The 15,000-nt window shown below is 59.8% G+C and overlaps 1 non-coding gene across 1 annotated transcript; it reads left to right on the plus strand.

The window, feature by feature from the left end:
* The first annotated feature begins 11,494 nt into the window (after window positions 1-11,494).
* LOC131863928 (5S ribosomal RNA) lies at window positions 11,495-11,613 on the plus strand. The gene has a single exon (XR_009362820.1). It is a non-coding gene; the product is annotated as a 5S ribosomal RNA (ribosomal RNA).
* Window positions 11,614-15,000: the final 3,387 nt, after the last annotated feature.

Genomic DNA, 15,000 nt, shown 5'->3' on the forward strand with positions numbered 1-15,000 from the left:
ATGACAACCGGGCTGTGAGGAGAGGAGGGATGCAGCCAAGAAAGCAATCAGGGCTCGAGGCAAGGGATGCATCAAGGATAGCAATCATGTTGTGAGGCGAGATTCCAAAGGCTAAACGTGAGAGGCTGCAGGGTCGACTCAGAGAGGTCTATGCATGTGAGAGGCTGAAAGCAAGGTCGACTCGGAGCGGTCTATGCATCGGGCGCGCTTGGGGCGACTACCAGTGCCAACCCCTTATCCCGCGACGCGTCCGACAAAGAGAACGTTCCAAGGCGGCAGAGGAGGTTACCAGCCGAAGGATGCAGTAGCAATAACAGGTATAGTTCCGCGGCGGCCGAGAAGACTCACCGCATAGGAATCGGGATGCGAGGCGAGGGATGCGGCGGGAAGGCCCCGACGGCTAAACGGAAGAGGCTGCAGGGCCGCCTCGGAATGGTCCAAGCATCGGATGCGATTGGGACGACTACCAGTGCCAACCCCTTATCCCGCGATGCGTCCGATACACAGATAGTTCCAAGGCGGCCGAGGAGCCTCACCGCATATCAATCGGGGTGCGAGGCGAGGGATGGGGCGGGAAGGCCCCAACGGCTAGACGGAAGAGGCTTCAGGGCCACCTCGGAATGGTCCAAGCATCGGACGCGCTTGGGGCGACTGCCAGTGCCAACCCCTTATCCCGCGATGCGTCCGATACACAGATGGTTCCAAGGCGGCCGAGGAGCCTCACCGCATAGCAATCGGGGGTGCGAGGCGAGGGATGGGGCGGGAAGGCCCCAACGGCTAGACGGAAGAGGCTTCAGGGCCGCCTAGGAATGGTCCAAGCATCGGACACGCTTGGGGCGACTACCAGTGACAGCCCCCTATCCCGCGATGCGTCCGATACGAAGATGGTTCCAAGGCGGCCGAGGAGCCTCACCGCATAGCAATCGGGGTGCGAGGTGGGGGATGCGGCGAGATGGCCCCAACGGCTAGACGGAAGAGGCCACAGGGCCGCGTCGGAATAGTCCAAGCATCGGACGCGCTTGGGGCGACTACCAGTGACAACCCCTTATCCCGCGATGCGTCCGATACGAAGATAGTTCCAAGGCGGCCGAGGAGCCTCACCGCATAGCAATCGGGGTGCGAGGTGGGGGATGCGGCGAGATGGCCCCAACGGCTAGACGGAAGAGGCTGCAGGGCCGCCTCGGAATAGTCCAAGCATCGGACGCGCTTGGGGCCACTACCAGTGACAACCCCTTATCCCGCAATGCGTCCGATACGAAGATAGTTCCAAGGCGGCCGAAGAGCCTCACCGCATAGCAATCGGGGTGCGAGGTGGGGGATGCGGCGAGATGGCCCCAACGGCTAGACGGAAGAGGCCACAGGGCCGCCTCGGAATAGTCCAAGCATCGGACGCGCTTGGGGCGACTACCAGTGACAACCCCTTATCCCGCGATGCGTCCGATACGAAGATAGTTCCCAGGCGGCCGAGGAGCCTCACCGCATAGCAATCGGGGTGCGAGGCGAGGGATGCGGCGAGATGGCCCCAAAGGCTAGACGGAAGAGGCTGCAGGGCTGCCTCGGAATAGTCCAAGCATCGGACGCGCTTGGGGCGACTACCACTGCCAACCCCTTATCCCGCGATGCGTCCGATACACAGATAGTTCCGAGGCGGCCGAGGAGGTGGGGGATGCAGCGAGATGGCCCCAACGGCTAGACGGAAGAGGCTGCAGGGCCGCCTCGGAATAGTCCAAGCATCGGACGCGCTTGGGGCGACTACCAGTGACAACCCCTTATCCCGCGATGCGTCCGATACACAGATAGTTCCGAGGCGGCCAAGGAGCCTCACCGCATAGCAATCGTGGTGCGAGGTGGGGGATGCGGCGAGATGGCCCCAACGGCTAGACGGAAGAGGCTGCAGGGCCGCCTCGGAATGGTCCAAGCATCGGATGCGCTTGGGGCGACTACCACTGCCAACCCCTTATCCCGCGATGCGTCCGATACACAGATAGTTCCAAGGCGGCCGAGGAGCCTCACAGCATAGCAATCAGGGTGCGAGGCGAGGGATGCGGCGAGAAAGCCCCAACGGCTAGAGGGAAGAGGCTTCAGGTCCGCCTCGGAATGGTCCAAGCATCGGACGCGCTTGGGGCGACTACCAGTGACAACCCCTTATCCCGCGACGCGTCCGATACACAGATAGTTCCAAGGCGGCCGAGGAGCCTCACCGCATAGCAATCGGGGTGCGAGGCGAGGGATGCGGCGAGAAGGACCCAACGGCTACACGGAAGAGGCTTCGGGGCCGCCTCGGAATGGTCCAAGCATCGGACGCGCTTGGGGCGACTACCAGTGACAACCCCTTATCCCGCGACGCGTCCGATACACAGATAGTTCCAAGGCGGCCGAGGAGCCTCACCGCATAGCAATCGGGGTGCGAGGCGAGGGATGCGGCGAGAAGGACCCAACGGCTACACGGAAGAGGCTTCGGGGTCGCCTCGGAATGGTCCAAGCATCGGACGCGCTTGGGGCGACTACCAGTGACAACCCCTTATCCCGCGACGCGTCCGATACACAGATAGTTCCAAGGCGGCCGAGGAGCCTCACCGCATAGCAATCGGGGTGCGAGGCGAGGGATGCGGCGAGAAGGACCCAACGGCTAGACGGAAGAGGCTTCGGGTCCGCCTCGGAATGGTCCAAGCATCGGACGCGCTTGGGGCGACTACCAGTGACAACCCCTTATCCCGCGACGCGTCCGATACACAGATAGTTCCAAGGCGGCCGAGGAGCCTCACCGCATAGCAATCGGGGTGCGAGGCGAGGGATGCGGCGAGAAGGACCCAACGGCTAGACGGAAGAGGCTTCGGGTCCGCCTCGGAATGGTCCAAGCATCGGACGCGCTTGGGGCGACTACCAGTGACAACCCCTTATCCCGCGACGCGTCCGATACACAGATAGTTCCAAGGCGGCCGAGGAGCCTCACCGCATAGCAATCGGGGTGCGAGGCGAGGGATGCGGCGAGAAGGACCCAACGGCTAGACGGAAGAGGCTTCGGGTCCGCCTCGGAATGGTCCAAGCATCGGACGCGCTTGGGGCGACTACCAGTGACAACCCCTTATCCCGCGACGCGTCCGATACACAGATAGTTCCGAGGCGGCCGAGGAGCCTCACCGCATAGCAATCGGGGTGCGAGGCGAAGGATGCGGCGAGAAGGACCCAACGGCTAGACGGAAGAGGCTTCGGGTCCGCCTCGGAATGGTCTAAGCATCGGACGCGCTTGGGGCGACTACCAGTGACAACCCCTTATCCCGCGACGCGTCCGATACACAGATAGTTCCAAGGCGGCCGAGGAGCCTCACCGCATAGCAATCGGGGTGCGAGGCGAGGGATGCGGCGAGAAGGACCCAACGGCTAGACGGAAGAGGCTTCAGGGCCGCCTCGGAATGGTCCAAGCATCGAACGCGCTTGGGGCGACTACCAGTGACAACCCCTTATCCCGCGACGCGTCCGATACACAGATAGTTCCGAGGCGGCCGAGGAGCCTCACCGCATAGCAATCGGGGTGCGAGGCGAGGGATGCGGCGAGAAGGACCCAACGGCTAGACGGAAGAGGCTTCAGGGCCGCCTCGGAATGGTCCAAGCATCGGACGCGCTTGGGGCGACTACCAGTGACAACCCCTTATCCCGCGACGCGTCCGATACACAGATAGTTCCGAGGCGGCCGAGGAGCCTCACCGCATAGCAATCGGGGTGCGAGGCGAGGGATGCGGCGAGAAGGACCCAACGGCTAGACGGAAGAGGCTTCAGGGCCGCCTCGGAATGGTCCAAGCATCGGACGCGCTTGGGGCGACTACCAATGACAACCCCTTATCCCGCGACGCGTCCGATACACAGATAGTTCCGAGGCGGCCGAGGAGCCTCACCGCATAGCAATCGGGGTGCGAGGCGAGGGATGCGGCGAGAAGGACCCAACGGCTAGACGGAAGAGGCTTCAGGGCCGCCTCGGAATGGTCCAAGCATCGGACGCGCTTGGGGCGACTACCAGTGACAACCCCTTATCCCGCGACGCGTCCGATACACAGATAGTTCCGAGGCGGCCGAGGAGCCTCACCGCATAGCAATCGGGGTGCGAGGCGAGGGATGCGGCGAGAAGGACCCAACGGCTAGACGGAAGAGGCTTCAGGGCCGCCTCGGAATGGTCCAAGCATCGGACGCGCTTGGGGCGACTACCGTTGCCAACCCCTTATCCCGCGATGCGTCTGATACACAGATAGTTCCGAGGCGGCCGAGGAGCCTCACCGCATAGCAATCGGGTTGCGAGGCAGATTATTGGGAAGGGAACCCCCTGGGATGCGGCTCAAGCAGTGCCCAAAGGGACTGGAATGCGGAATCACATCGAGAGACCCAAATGCTATACGAGGGCTCAAATCGAATTATCGATTTGGCCACGACATGGACGCATCGGAACGACTACCTTTGCCGAACCACTCGCAATTGCATCCATACCGAAACCAATAGACATTTCCGTTAGAGCCCTCGCATAGCATTCGGGAATCTCGCATGCCCCTCTAAATCGACCAATGCTGGCGCTCAATGAAAATCCGAGCGCTACCACCGTTCGAGCGCCAGCATTGGTCGAGTTAGAGGGGCACGGGGGAGAATGCTCCAGTCAACACCTCCCCTATATAAGTTATTTGTCCGATTCTCGCACAACCGTAGTCTGCCTCGTCGAATCAAACAACGGTCCCAGATTCCGACTTCCGTTCCGTAGAGACCCAAAAGCTAGATGGAGGCTCGCAAGAAAGAGAGTCGGCGCATAGCAATCGGGTTTCTCGAACGTTTAGGGACCGAGCTCACTTGCGGATAGGGCAAAATCCGCCAAGCAACCCAAAAGCTAGACGGGGGCTCGAATCGAATCGCCTAGGCGGCCACAACAACGACGTGTTGGATCGACTACCAGTGCCAAACCATTCAGCAAGACTAGTCTGTGTCGAGGCCGGATAGAGATTCTCAGAGAGCGCCCGCATAGCATTTAGGAGACCTGCCGCGTCCCTCACACTCGACAAATGGTGGTGCACGTTTATAAATCCGAGCGATCCCAACCCTTTCAAGCACCAACATCGGTCGAGATAGAGGGGCACGGAGGGGGCTGCGTGAGACAACACAGTCCCCTATATAAGTTATTTGTCCGATTCTCACACATCCGAAGAATGGTCATCAAATCGGACAACAGCCCAAACTTCCGACTTCCGTCCCAGAAAGCCCAAGAGCTATCTAAAACGTTCATGGCCGGAACTCGATCGCGGCTATACCAGTCCGCCAAGCAACCCAAAAGCTAGACTGGAGCTCTAGTCGAATCACCTCTGTGGCCATTGCAAGGACGTGTTGGAGCGACTACCATTGCCGAACCATTCCGCAGGTCGAGTCCATACCAAGGCCGCATAGAGATTCACGATGAGCTCCTGCATAGCAATCAGGAGACTTGCCGTGTCCATCACAATCGATAAATCCTGGTGCAAGATTTTTGCATCCGAGCGCTCCAACCAGTCGAGCACCAGCATCAATCGACATAAACGGGCACGGGGGGAGGATGCTCGAGAACACTACCTCCCCTATATAAGTTATTTGTCCGATTCTCAAGCAGCCGAAGTCTGGTCATCGAATCGGGTCAAAGACCACAACTTCCGACTTTACCCACAATGCAAGTCATCGAATCGAACATCGGCCCCCGAGTCGGACTCCATGCGTATGTCAGGTCATCGGACCCAAATTCCGCCTTCCTGCGCATGGCGGGCCATCAATATCAACTCGGTCATCGGACCCAAACTCCGCCTTTTTGCGTATGGCACGCCTTCAAATCGGTCATCGGACCCAAATTCCGCCTTCCTGTGCATGGCGGGCCATCAACATCAACTCGGTCATCGGACCCAAATTCCGCCTTTCTGCGCATGGCACGCCATCAACTCGGTCATCGGACCCAAATTCCGCCTTCCTGCGCATGGCAGGTCATCGGACACAAATTCAGACCTCGCCAATATGCCTACGTATCGAATCGGTCATCGGACCCAACTTCCGACTTCATCCATACTGTAGGGTCTTTGAGGTTGGCGCGGTGCGCTCAACCCAGGGAGTCGACCCATCGAAGCATACACCTCCCCTATATAAGCTATTTGTCCGATTCCCACACCTGTGTAGTTTGCACCTCTGACCAGGACATCGACCCCAACTTCCGAACTCGACTGCAACGACGGCACCAGCGCCTTGGTGCGCACCTTGCGACGCACAGTCCCAACATTCGCCTTCCTGCACATGGCAGGTCATCGGACCCAAATTCCGACCTCGCGAGTATGCCTACATATCGAATCGGTCATCGGACCCAACTTCCGACTTCATCCATACCGTAGGGTCTTTGAGGTTGGCGCGGTGCGCTCAACCCGGGGAGTCGACCCAACGAAGCATACACCTCCCCTATATAAGCTATTTGTCCGATTCCCACACCTGTGTAGTTTGCACCTCCGATCAAGACATCGACCCCAACTTCCGAACTCGCCTCCAACGACCGAACCAGCGCCTTGGTGCGCACCTTGCAACGCACAGTGCCAACATTCGCCTTCCTGCACGTGGCAGGTCATCGGACCCAAATTCCGACCTCGCGAGTATGCCTACATATCGAATCGGTCATCGGACCCAACTTCCGACTTCATCCATACCGTAGGGTCTTTGAGGTTGGCGCGGTGCGCTCAACCCGGGGAGTCGACCCAACGAAGCATACACCTCCCCTATATAAGCTATTTGTCCGATTCCCACACCTGTGTAGCTTGCACCTCCGATCAGGACATCGACCCCAACTTCCGAACTCGACTAAAAAGACCGCACCAGCGCCTTGGTGTGCACCTTGCAACGCACAGTGTCAACATTCGCCTTCCTGCACATGGCAGGTCATCGGACCCAAATTCCGACCTCATGAGCATACCTACTAATCGAATTGGTCATCGGACCCAACTTCCGACTTCATCCATACCGTAGGGTCTTTGAGGTTGGCGCGGTGCGCTCAACCTGGGGAGTCGACCCATCGAAGCATACACCTCCCCTATATAAGCTATTTGTCCGATTCCGACACCTGTGTAGTTTGCACCTCCGCTCAGGACATCGACCCCAACTTCCGAACTCGCCTGCAACGACCGAACCAGCGCCTTGGTGCGCACCAAAAGTGCGCACTTTTGGAGGGCACTTTTGTGCGCTCCAAAGGTGCGCACTTTTGGAGGGCACTTTTCTGCGCTCCAAAGGTGCGCACTTTTGGAGGGCACTTTTTGGAGGGCACTTTTCTGCGCTCCAAAGGTGCGCACTTTTGGAGGGCACTTTTTGGAGGGCACTTTTCTGCGCTCCAAAGGTGCGCACTTTTGGAGGGCACTTTTTGGAGGGCACTTTTCTGCGCTCCAAAGGTGCGCACTTTTGGAGGGCACTTTTTGGAGGGCACTTTTCTGCGCTCCAAAGGTGCGCACTTTTGGAGGGCACTTTTTGGAGGGCACTTTTCTGCGCTCCAAAGGTGCGCACTTTTGGAGGGCACTTTTCTGCGCTCCAAAGGTGCGCACTTTTGGAGGGCACTTTTTGGAGGGCACTTTTCTGCGCTCCAAAGGTGCGCACTTTTGGAGGGCACTTTTTGGAGGGCACTTTTCTGCGCTCCAAAGGTGCGCACTTTTGGAGGGCACTTTTTGGAGGGCACTTTTCTGCGCTCCAAAGGTGCGCACTTTTGGAGGGCACTTTTGTGCACTCCAAAGGTGCGCACTTTTGGAGGGCACTTTTCCTGTGCTCCAAAGGTGCACACCTAGGTGAGCACCTTCGACCACACCTTGTAGCACACCAAACTCTGACTTTCGACTTCATCCGCAATGCAGGGTCTTTGAGGTTGGCGCAATGCGCACAACCAGGGGAGTCGACCCATCAAACCCAACACCTCCCCTATATAAGCTATTTGTCTGATTCTCATACATGCGTAGCCTGCAGGAGCAATTAGGACATCGACCCCAACTTTCGGCTTCTAAACGAAAACAAGGTCTTTGAGGTTGGTGTAATGCGAACAACTAGGGGAGTCAACCCATCAAACCCAACACCTCCCCTATATAAGCTATTTGTCTGATTCTCATACATGTGTAGTCTACAGGAGCAATTAGGACATCGACCCCAACTTTTGACTTCTTAACGAAAACAAGGTCTTTGAGGTTGACGTAATGCGCACAACCAGGGGAGTCGACCCATCAAACCCAACACCTCCCCTATATAAGCTATTTGTCCGATTCTCATACATGTGTAGCCTGCAGGAGCCATTAGGACATTGACCCCAACTTTTGACTTCTTAACGAAAACAAGGTCTTTGAGGTTGGCGTAATGCGCACAACCAAGGGAGTTGACCCATCAAACCCAACACCTCCCCTATATAAGCTATTTGTCTGATTCTCATACATGTGTAGCCTGCAACAACGATTAGGACATCCACCCCAACTTCTGAATTCGTCTGCGTTGACCGCACCAAAGGTGCACGCCTTGGTGCTCACCAAAATCCGACTTCCGACTTCTTCTGCTATGCGGGGTCTTTGAGGTTGGCGCAGTGCGCACAACCAGGGGAGTCAACCCACCGAATGCAACACCTCCCCTATATAAGCTATTTGTCTGATTCTCATACATGCGTAGACTGCAGCAATGATTAGGACATCCACCCCAACTTTTGACTTCTTAAACAAGACAGGGTCTTTGAAGTTGGTGCAGTGCACACAACCAGGGGAGTCGACCCATCAAACGCAACACCTCCCCTATATAAAGCTATTTGTCCGATTCTCATACGTGTAGTCTGCAGCAGCGATTAGGACATCGACCCCAACTTCCGAATTCGTTTGCATTGACCGCACCAAAGGTGCACGCCTTGGTGTGCACCCTGGAGTGCACTTTGGTGCTCACCTCGGTGCACACTTTGGTGTGCACCTCGGTGTGCACCAAAGGTGCGCACCTTGGAGCGCACCAAAGGTGTACACTTTGGAGCGCACCACATAGGGTCTTTGAGAGGTTGGCGCAGTGCGCACACCAAGGTGGGTGTTGAGGTGCGTGCCGAGGTGGGTGGGTGCTAGGGTGCGCTCCATGGTGGGTGCCAGGGTGGGTGCGTGCTAGGGTGGATTCCAAAGAGGGTCATAGGGTGGGTGCCAAGGTGGGTTGGTGATATAGTGGGTTCAAAGGTGGGTACTAGGGTGGGTTCCAAGGTGGGTCACAAGTTGGGTGCCAGGATGCGTGGGTGTTAGGTTGGGTGCCAAGGTGGGCTCCTGCGTGGGTGGGTGCTAGGGTGGGTTTCAAGGTGGACGCGAGGGCGGGTGCCAAGGTGGGTAACAAGTTGGGTGTTAGGATGGGTGAGTGCTAGAGTGGGTGCCAAGGTGGGTGGGTGCTAAGGTGGATGCCAAGGTGGTTCACAGGGTGGGTGGGTTCTAGGGTGAGTTCCAAGGTGGGTCACAGGTTCAGTGCTAGGGTGGGTGTCAAGGCGGGTGTCGAGGTGCCTGGGTGCTAGGGTGTGGATGCCAATGTGGGTCATAGGGTGGGTACTAGGGTGGGCTGCAATGTGGGTGCCAAGGTGGGTAACATGCTCGGTGGGTTCTAAATTGGGTGCCAGGGTGGGTGTGCACCCACCTTGCCCGAGGTGGGTGCCAAGGTGCCAGTGTGGGTGGGTGCTAAGGTGGATGCCAAGGTGGGTGAGAAGGTGGGTGATAGGTTGAGTGGTAGGATGGGTGGGTGCCAAGATGGGTCACAGGGTGGGTGCAAGGGTGGGTAGGTGCTAGGGTTGGTGTCAGGGTGGGTGGGTGCTAGGTTGGGTTCCAAGGTGGGTGCGAGGGTGAGTGTCAAGGTGGGTCACAGGTTAGGTGCTAGGATGGGTGAGTGCTAGGGTGCAAAGGTGCCAGGGTGGGTGCTAGGATGGGTCGATGCTAGGGTGAGTGGCAAGGTGGGTCCACAAGTGTCAAGGTGGGTGCCGAGGTGGGTGCCAAGTCGGCGACTGCTATGGTGGATGCCAAGGTGGGTCACGGGGTGGGTGCCAAGTTGCTAGGTTGGGTTCCAAGGTGGGTGCCAACGTGGGTGCTAGGGTGCGTGGGTTAAAGGGTGTGTCACAACGTGGGTGCCAGGATGGGTGCGCACCCACACTGGCCAAGACGGGTGCGGGTGCAAGGTTGGGTTCCAAGCCCGGTCACAGGCTGGGTGCTAGGATGGGTGGGTGCCAAGGTGGGCACCAGGGTGGGTGCACCCACCCTGGCCAAGGTGGGTCACGGGGTGGGTCCTAGGGTGGGTAACGGGGTGGGTACTAAGGTGCGTGCCAAGGTGGGTCATAGGGTGGGTGCCAAGGTGGGCACCAGGGTGGGTGTGCACCAACCCTAGCCAGGGTAGGTCACGGGGTGGTTGTCGGGGTGGGCGTCAAGGAGCCAAGGTGGGTGGCAAGTAGCCAAGTTGCGTGCCAAGGTGGGTGTCGGGGTGGGTGCCAAGGATCCAAGGTGGGTGCCAAGGAACCAAGGTGGGTGTCTGGGTGGGTGCCGAGGTGGGAGCCAGGGTGGGTCCCAAGGTGAGTGCAAAGGTGGGTGCCAGGGTCAAGGTGAGTGCCAATGTGGGTTCCAAGGTGCCAGGGTCAGGGTGAGTGCCAATGTGGGTTCAAAGGTGCTAAGTTGGGTGCGAGGTTGGGTGCGAGGGTGGGTGGGTGCCAAGGTGTGCTAGGTGGAAGCCCGGGTGGGTCGGCATCCCATGGGTGTCGAGTTGGGTGCCTGATGGGTGCTTCTTGTCAAGTTTTAGTCGTCGGGACTCATTTCGAGCCTTAGAGGTCGTTTCTTGTCCGGTTGCCCTGTCTTCGACCTGGGAACCCAATTTTGGTCCTCGGGTCCCATTTTTTTTTGTCTCGCATCCCACTTTTGGCCTGTGGCCTTTTCGGGGTCGATTCTCGTTTTGGGCATCAGAGCATGTTTCTTCTCCTAAAACCCAATATTTGTTTATTAAGTCTCGGAACACATTTTTGTTCTCGTGGACCCATCATGGGTCTTGGAACGCATTTGTGGTCCTTGGGTCCCATTTTGCATCCCGAAACTTGTGTTTTGGTGCTTGATCCCTATTTTGGGTGCCCACCTTGCACCAAGTGCGCACCCGGGGCAAACCGAGCGCCTTGGTGCACCGGGGCAAGATCGAGCGTGCACCCGAGGCGCCCCGAACATGCACCAAGGTGCACTCGGCCCACATGTGAGCGCAGGTCGTTGCGCCCGAGGTGGTGTGTGGGCACCGCGTTGCAGACGGGACACTGCACGCACACGACGCCCCCTCCAGGTGCACGCACGTAGGCCGGGCCGGGTGCACACCCGACGCCCTAGCAAGGTGCGCGCACCCGGGCAGGGCTCACACTTGGCGAACGGGGCGCACTTCGCGAGGGAGGGTGTGCACCTCGACGGGGGTGGGTGGCCGGGGTGGATTCGCACGTGGGTCGCGGTTTGCTAAGTACACACTGCGACAAGCTCATAACGGGTGCGATCATACCAGCATTAGTGCACCGGATCCCATCAGAACTCCGCAGTTAAGCGCGCTTGGGCCGGAGTAGTACTGGGATGGGTGACCTCCCGGGAAGTCCCGGTGTTGCACCCTTTTTTAGTTTTTCGCCGGGCGTCGCAATGCTATTTGAATAAACCTTTTGCTCGTTTGCGTTCTCGTCGGGGCCGGGCCGGGCCGGGGTGCGCTGCCCGCACTACCGCGCGCGCGGGGGCGACACCGAGCGCGCACCCGAGGCACCCCGAGCACACAGGCCACGGTGCAACCCGGGCGTTGTGCGCGCACCCCGGTGCGCCCGAGGTGCTGCGCGCGCACCCAGGTGAAATCGGTGTGCACCTCGGCCAGTGCGCGCTCGGTCGAGTCGCGCACGTTGGCCAAGGTGCACGGTGATGTTTCTTACTCTAAGGTTCCGCACCAGACGCCCGGGACAGGTGAGCGAAGCTGGGCGGGGCCGGGTGCGCGGCCGGGGCAGGTGCACGCAGCTGGAGAGAGCTTTGGAGCACACTTCGGAGCGCACCAATGATGCGCTCCATTCAAAAGTTTCCTGAAAAGGCAAAAAAAGTTGAGATTATAGAATTTCCCACTTGAGAGATTGTAAAAAAAAAAAATTTAAAATGAAGGAAACGCGGGTGCCAAGGTGTGCGCAGCCCAGCCAAGGTGTGCGCACCAAGGCGCCCACCCTGGCGAAGGTGCACGCAAGGTGCGCACCCGAGGCAAACCGGACAATTAACCCAACTTTCGACTTCGCGCGCACCTTGGAGCGCACTTCGAAGCGCTCCTTGGTGCGCACCAATCTTGGGCACCTCGGAGTGCACCATGGCGCCCACCAAGGTGCGCACCCGGGGCAAACCGAGCTCCGACTTCGTGCGCACCTTGGAGCGCACGAAAGGTGCGCACCATGGCGCCCACCAAGGTGCGCAGCCCAGCCAAGGCGTGCGCATCAAGGTGCGCACCCTGGCGAAGGTGCGCACCCGGGGCAAACCGAGCTCCGACTTCGTGCGCACCTTGGAGCGCACAAAAGGTGCGCAACCCAGCCAAGGTGTGCGCACCCCGGTCAAACCGAGCTCCGAATCGTGCGCACCAGAGGTGCACGCCATCGTGCGCACCTTGGAGCACACTTCGGAGCCCTCCTTGGTGCGCGCCGATGTTGCGCACCTCGGAGCGCACCCGGGGAAAACAATGCAATTAACCCGACTTTCGACTTCGTGGGCACCTCGGAGCGCTCTCGGGTTCGCACCTCGGAGCACACCGAGGTGCGCACCTTTGATGCGCTGCCTTCACCAATTTCCAGAAAAGGCAAGAAAACATTGAGAAGGTGTGCGCACCGAGGTGCCCACCCTGGCGAAGGTGCACGCGAGGTGCGCACCCGGGGCAAACCGGGCTCCGACTTCGTGCACGCCGCACCTTGGAGCACACTTCGGAGCGCTCCTTGGTGCGCACCAGGGCGCGCAACCCAGCCGAGGTGCCCACCCCGGCGAAGGTGCACGCGAGGTGCGCACCCGGGGCAAACCGGGCTCCGACTTCGTGCACGCCATGGTGCCCACCGCGGCGAAGGTGCACGCGAGGTGCGCACCCGGGGCAAACCGGGCTCCGACTTCGTGCACGCCGCACCTTGGAGCACACTTCGGAGCGCTCCTTGGTGCGCACCATGGTGCCCACCAGGGCGCGCAACCCCGCCGAAGGTGCACGCGAGGTGCGCACCCGGGGCAAACCGGGCTCCGACTTCGTGCACGCCATGGTGCGCACCGCGGCGAAGGTGCGCACCCGGGGCAAACCGGGCTCCGACTTCGTGCACGCCGCACCTTGGAGCACACTTCGGAGCGCTCCTTGGTGCGCACCAGGGCGCGCAACCCAGCCGAGGTGCCCACCCCGGCGAAGGTGCACGCGAGGTGCGTACCCGGGGCAAACCGGGCTCCGACTTCGTGCACGCCGCACCTTGGAGCACACTTCGGAGCGCTCCTTGGTGCGCACCATGGTGCCCACCAGGCCGCGCAACCCAGCCAAGGTGTGCGCACCAAGGTGCACGCGAGGTGCGCACCCGGGGCAAACCGGGGTCCGACTTCGTGCACGCCGCACCTTGGAGCACACATCGGGGCGCTCCCGGGTTCGCACCGGCGTTGCGCACCGTGGTGGGCACCTCGGAGCACACCAAGGTGGGCAGCGAGGTGCGCACCTTTGATGCGATGCCTTCACTAATTTCCATAAAAGGCAAAAAAAAAACGAGATTTTAAAATTTCCGTTTTGAAAGATAGTGAGAAAAAGGGAATGCTGGTGCCATCTTGAGCCCGCCCTGGTGCGCAGCCCAGCCAAGGTGTGCGCACCAAGGTGCCCACCCTGGCGAAGGTGCGCGCCCGGGCAATTAACCCAACTTCCAACTTCGCGCGCGCCAGGGTGGGAGCGCACCCAACAACCGGGCCTGGGAAGAGCCAATGCGAGAAACCCCACCAAACGCTCTGACAAAAAAAGAGGGGGCGCTCCAGTAACCCCGCTTCGGAGCGCACCCTGGGCAAACCCAGCCAAGGTGCCCACCCCGGCCAAGGTGCAGGCGAGGTGCGCACCCGGGGCAAACCGGGCTCCGACAACGTGCACGCCGCACCTTGGAGCACACTTCGTAGCGCTCCCGGGTGCGCACCTCAGAGCACACCAAGGTGGGCAGCGAGGTGCGCACCTTTGATGCGCTGCCTTCACTAATTTCCAGAAAAGGCAAAAAAAAAAGGAGATTTTAAAATTTCCGTTTTGAAAGATAGTGAAAAAAACGGAACGCGCGTGCCATCTTGAGCCCGCCCTGGTGCGCAGCCCAGGTAAGGTGCCCACCCTGGCAAAGGTGCGCACCCGGGCAATTAACCCTACTTCCGACTTCGTGCGCGCCAGGGTGGCAACCGGGCCTCGGAAGAGCCAATGCGAGAAACCCCACCAAACGCTCCGACAAAAAAAGAGGCGGCGCTCCAATAACCCCGCTTCGGAGCGCAGCCGGGGCAAACCCAGCCAAGGTGCCCACCCCGACGAAGGTGCACGCGAGGTGCGCACCCGGGGCAAACCGGGCTCCGACAACGTGCACGCAGCACCTTGGAGCACACTTCGAAGCACTCCCGGGTGCCCACCGGCGTTGCGCACCGTGGTGGGCAGCGAGGTGCGCACCTTTGATGCGCTGCCTTCACTAATTTCCAGAAAAAGGCAAAAAAAAATGAGATTTTAAAATTTCCGTTTTGAAAGATAGTGAAAAAAAAGGAACGCGGGTGCCATCTTGAGCCCGCCCTGGTGCGCAGCCCAGGCAAGGCATGCGCACCAAGGTGCCCACCCGAGGTGCACACCCGGGGCAAACCGGGCTCCGACTTCGTGCAGGCCGCACCTTGGAGCACACTTCGGAGCGCTCCTTGGTGCGCACCATGGTGCCCACCAGGGCGCGCAACCCAGCCAAGGTCTGCACACCAAGGTGCCCACCCCGGCGAAGGTGCACGCGAGGTGCGCACCCGGGGCAAACCG

The sequence above is a fragment of the Cryptomeria japonica genome, unplaced genomic scaffold (assembly GCF_030272615.1).
Source record: "Cryptomeria japonica unplaced genomic scaffold, Sugi_1.0 HiC_scaffold_73, whole genome shotgun sequence".
NCBI lineage: Eukaryota > Viridiplantae > Streptophyta > Pinopsida > Cupressales > Cupressaceae > Cryptomeria > Cryptomeria japonica.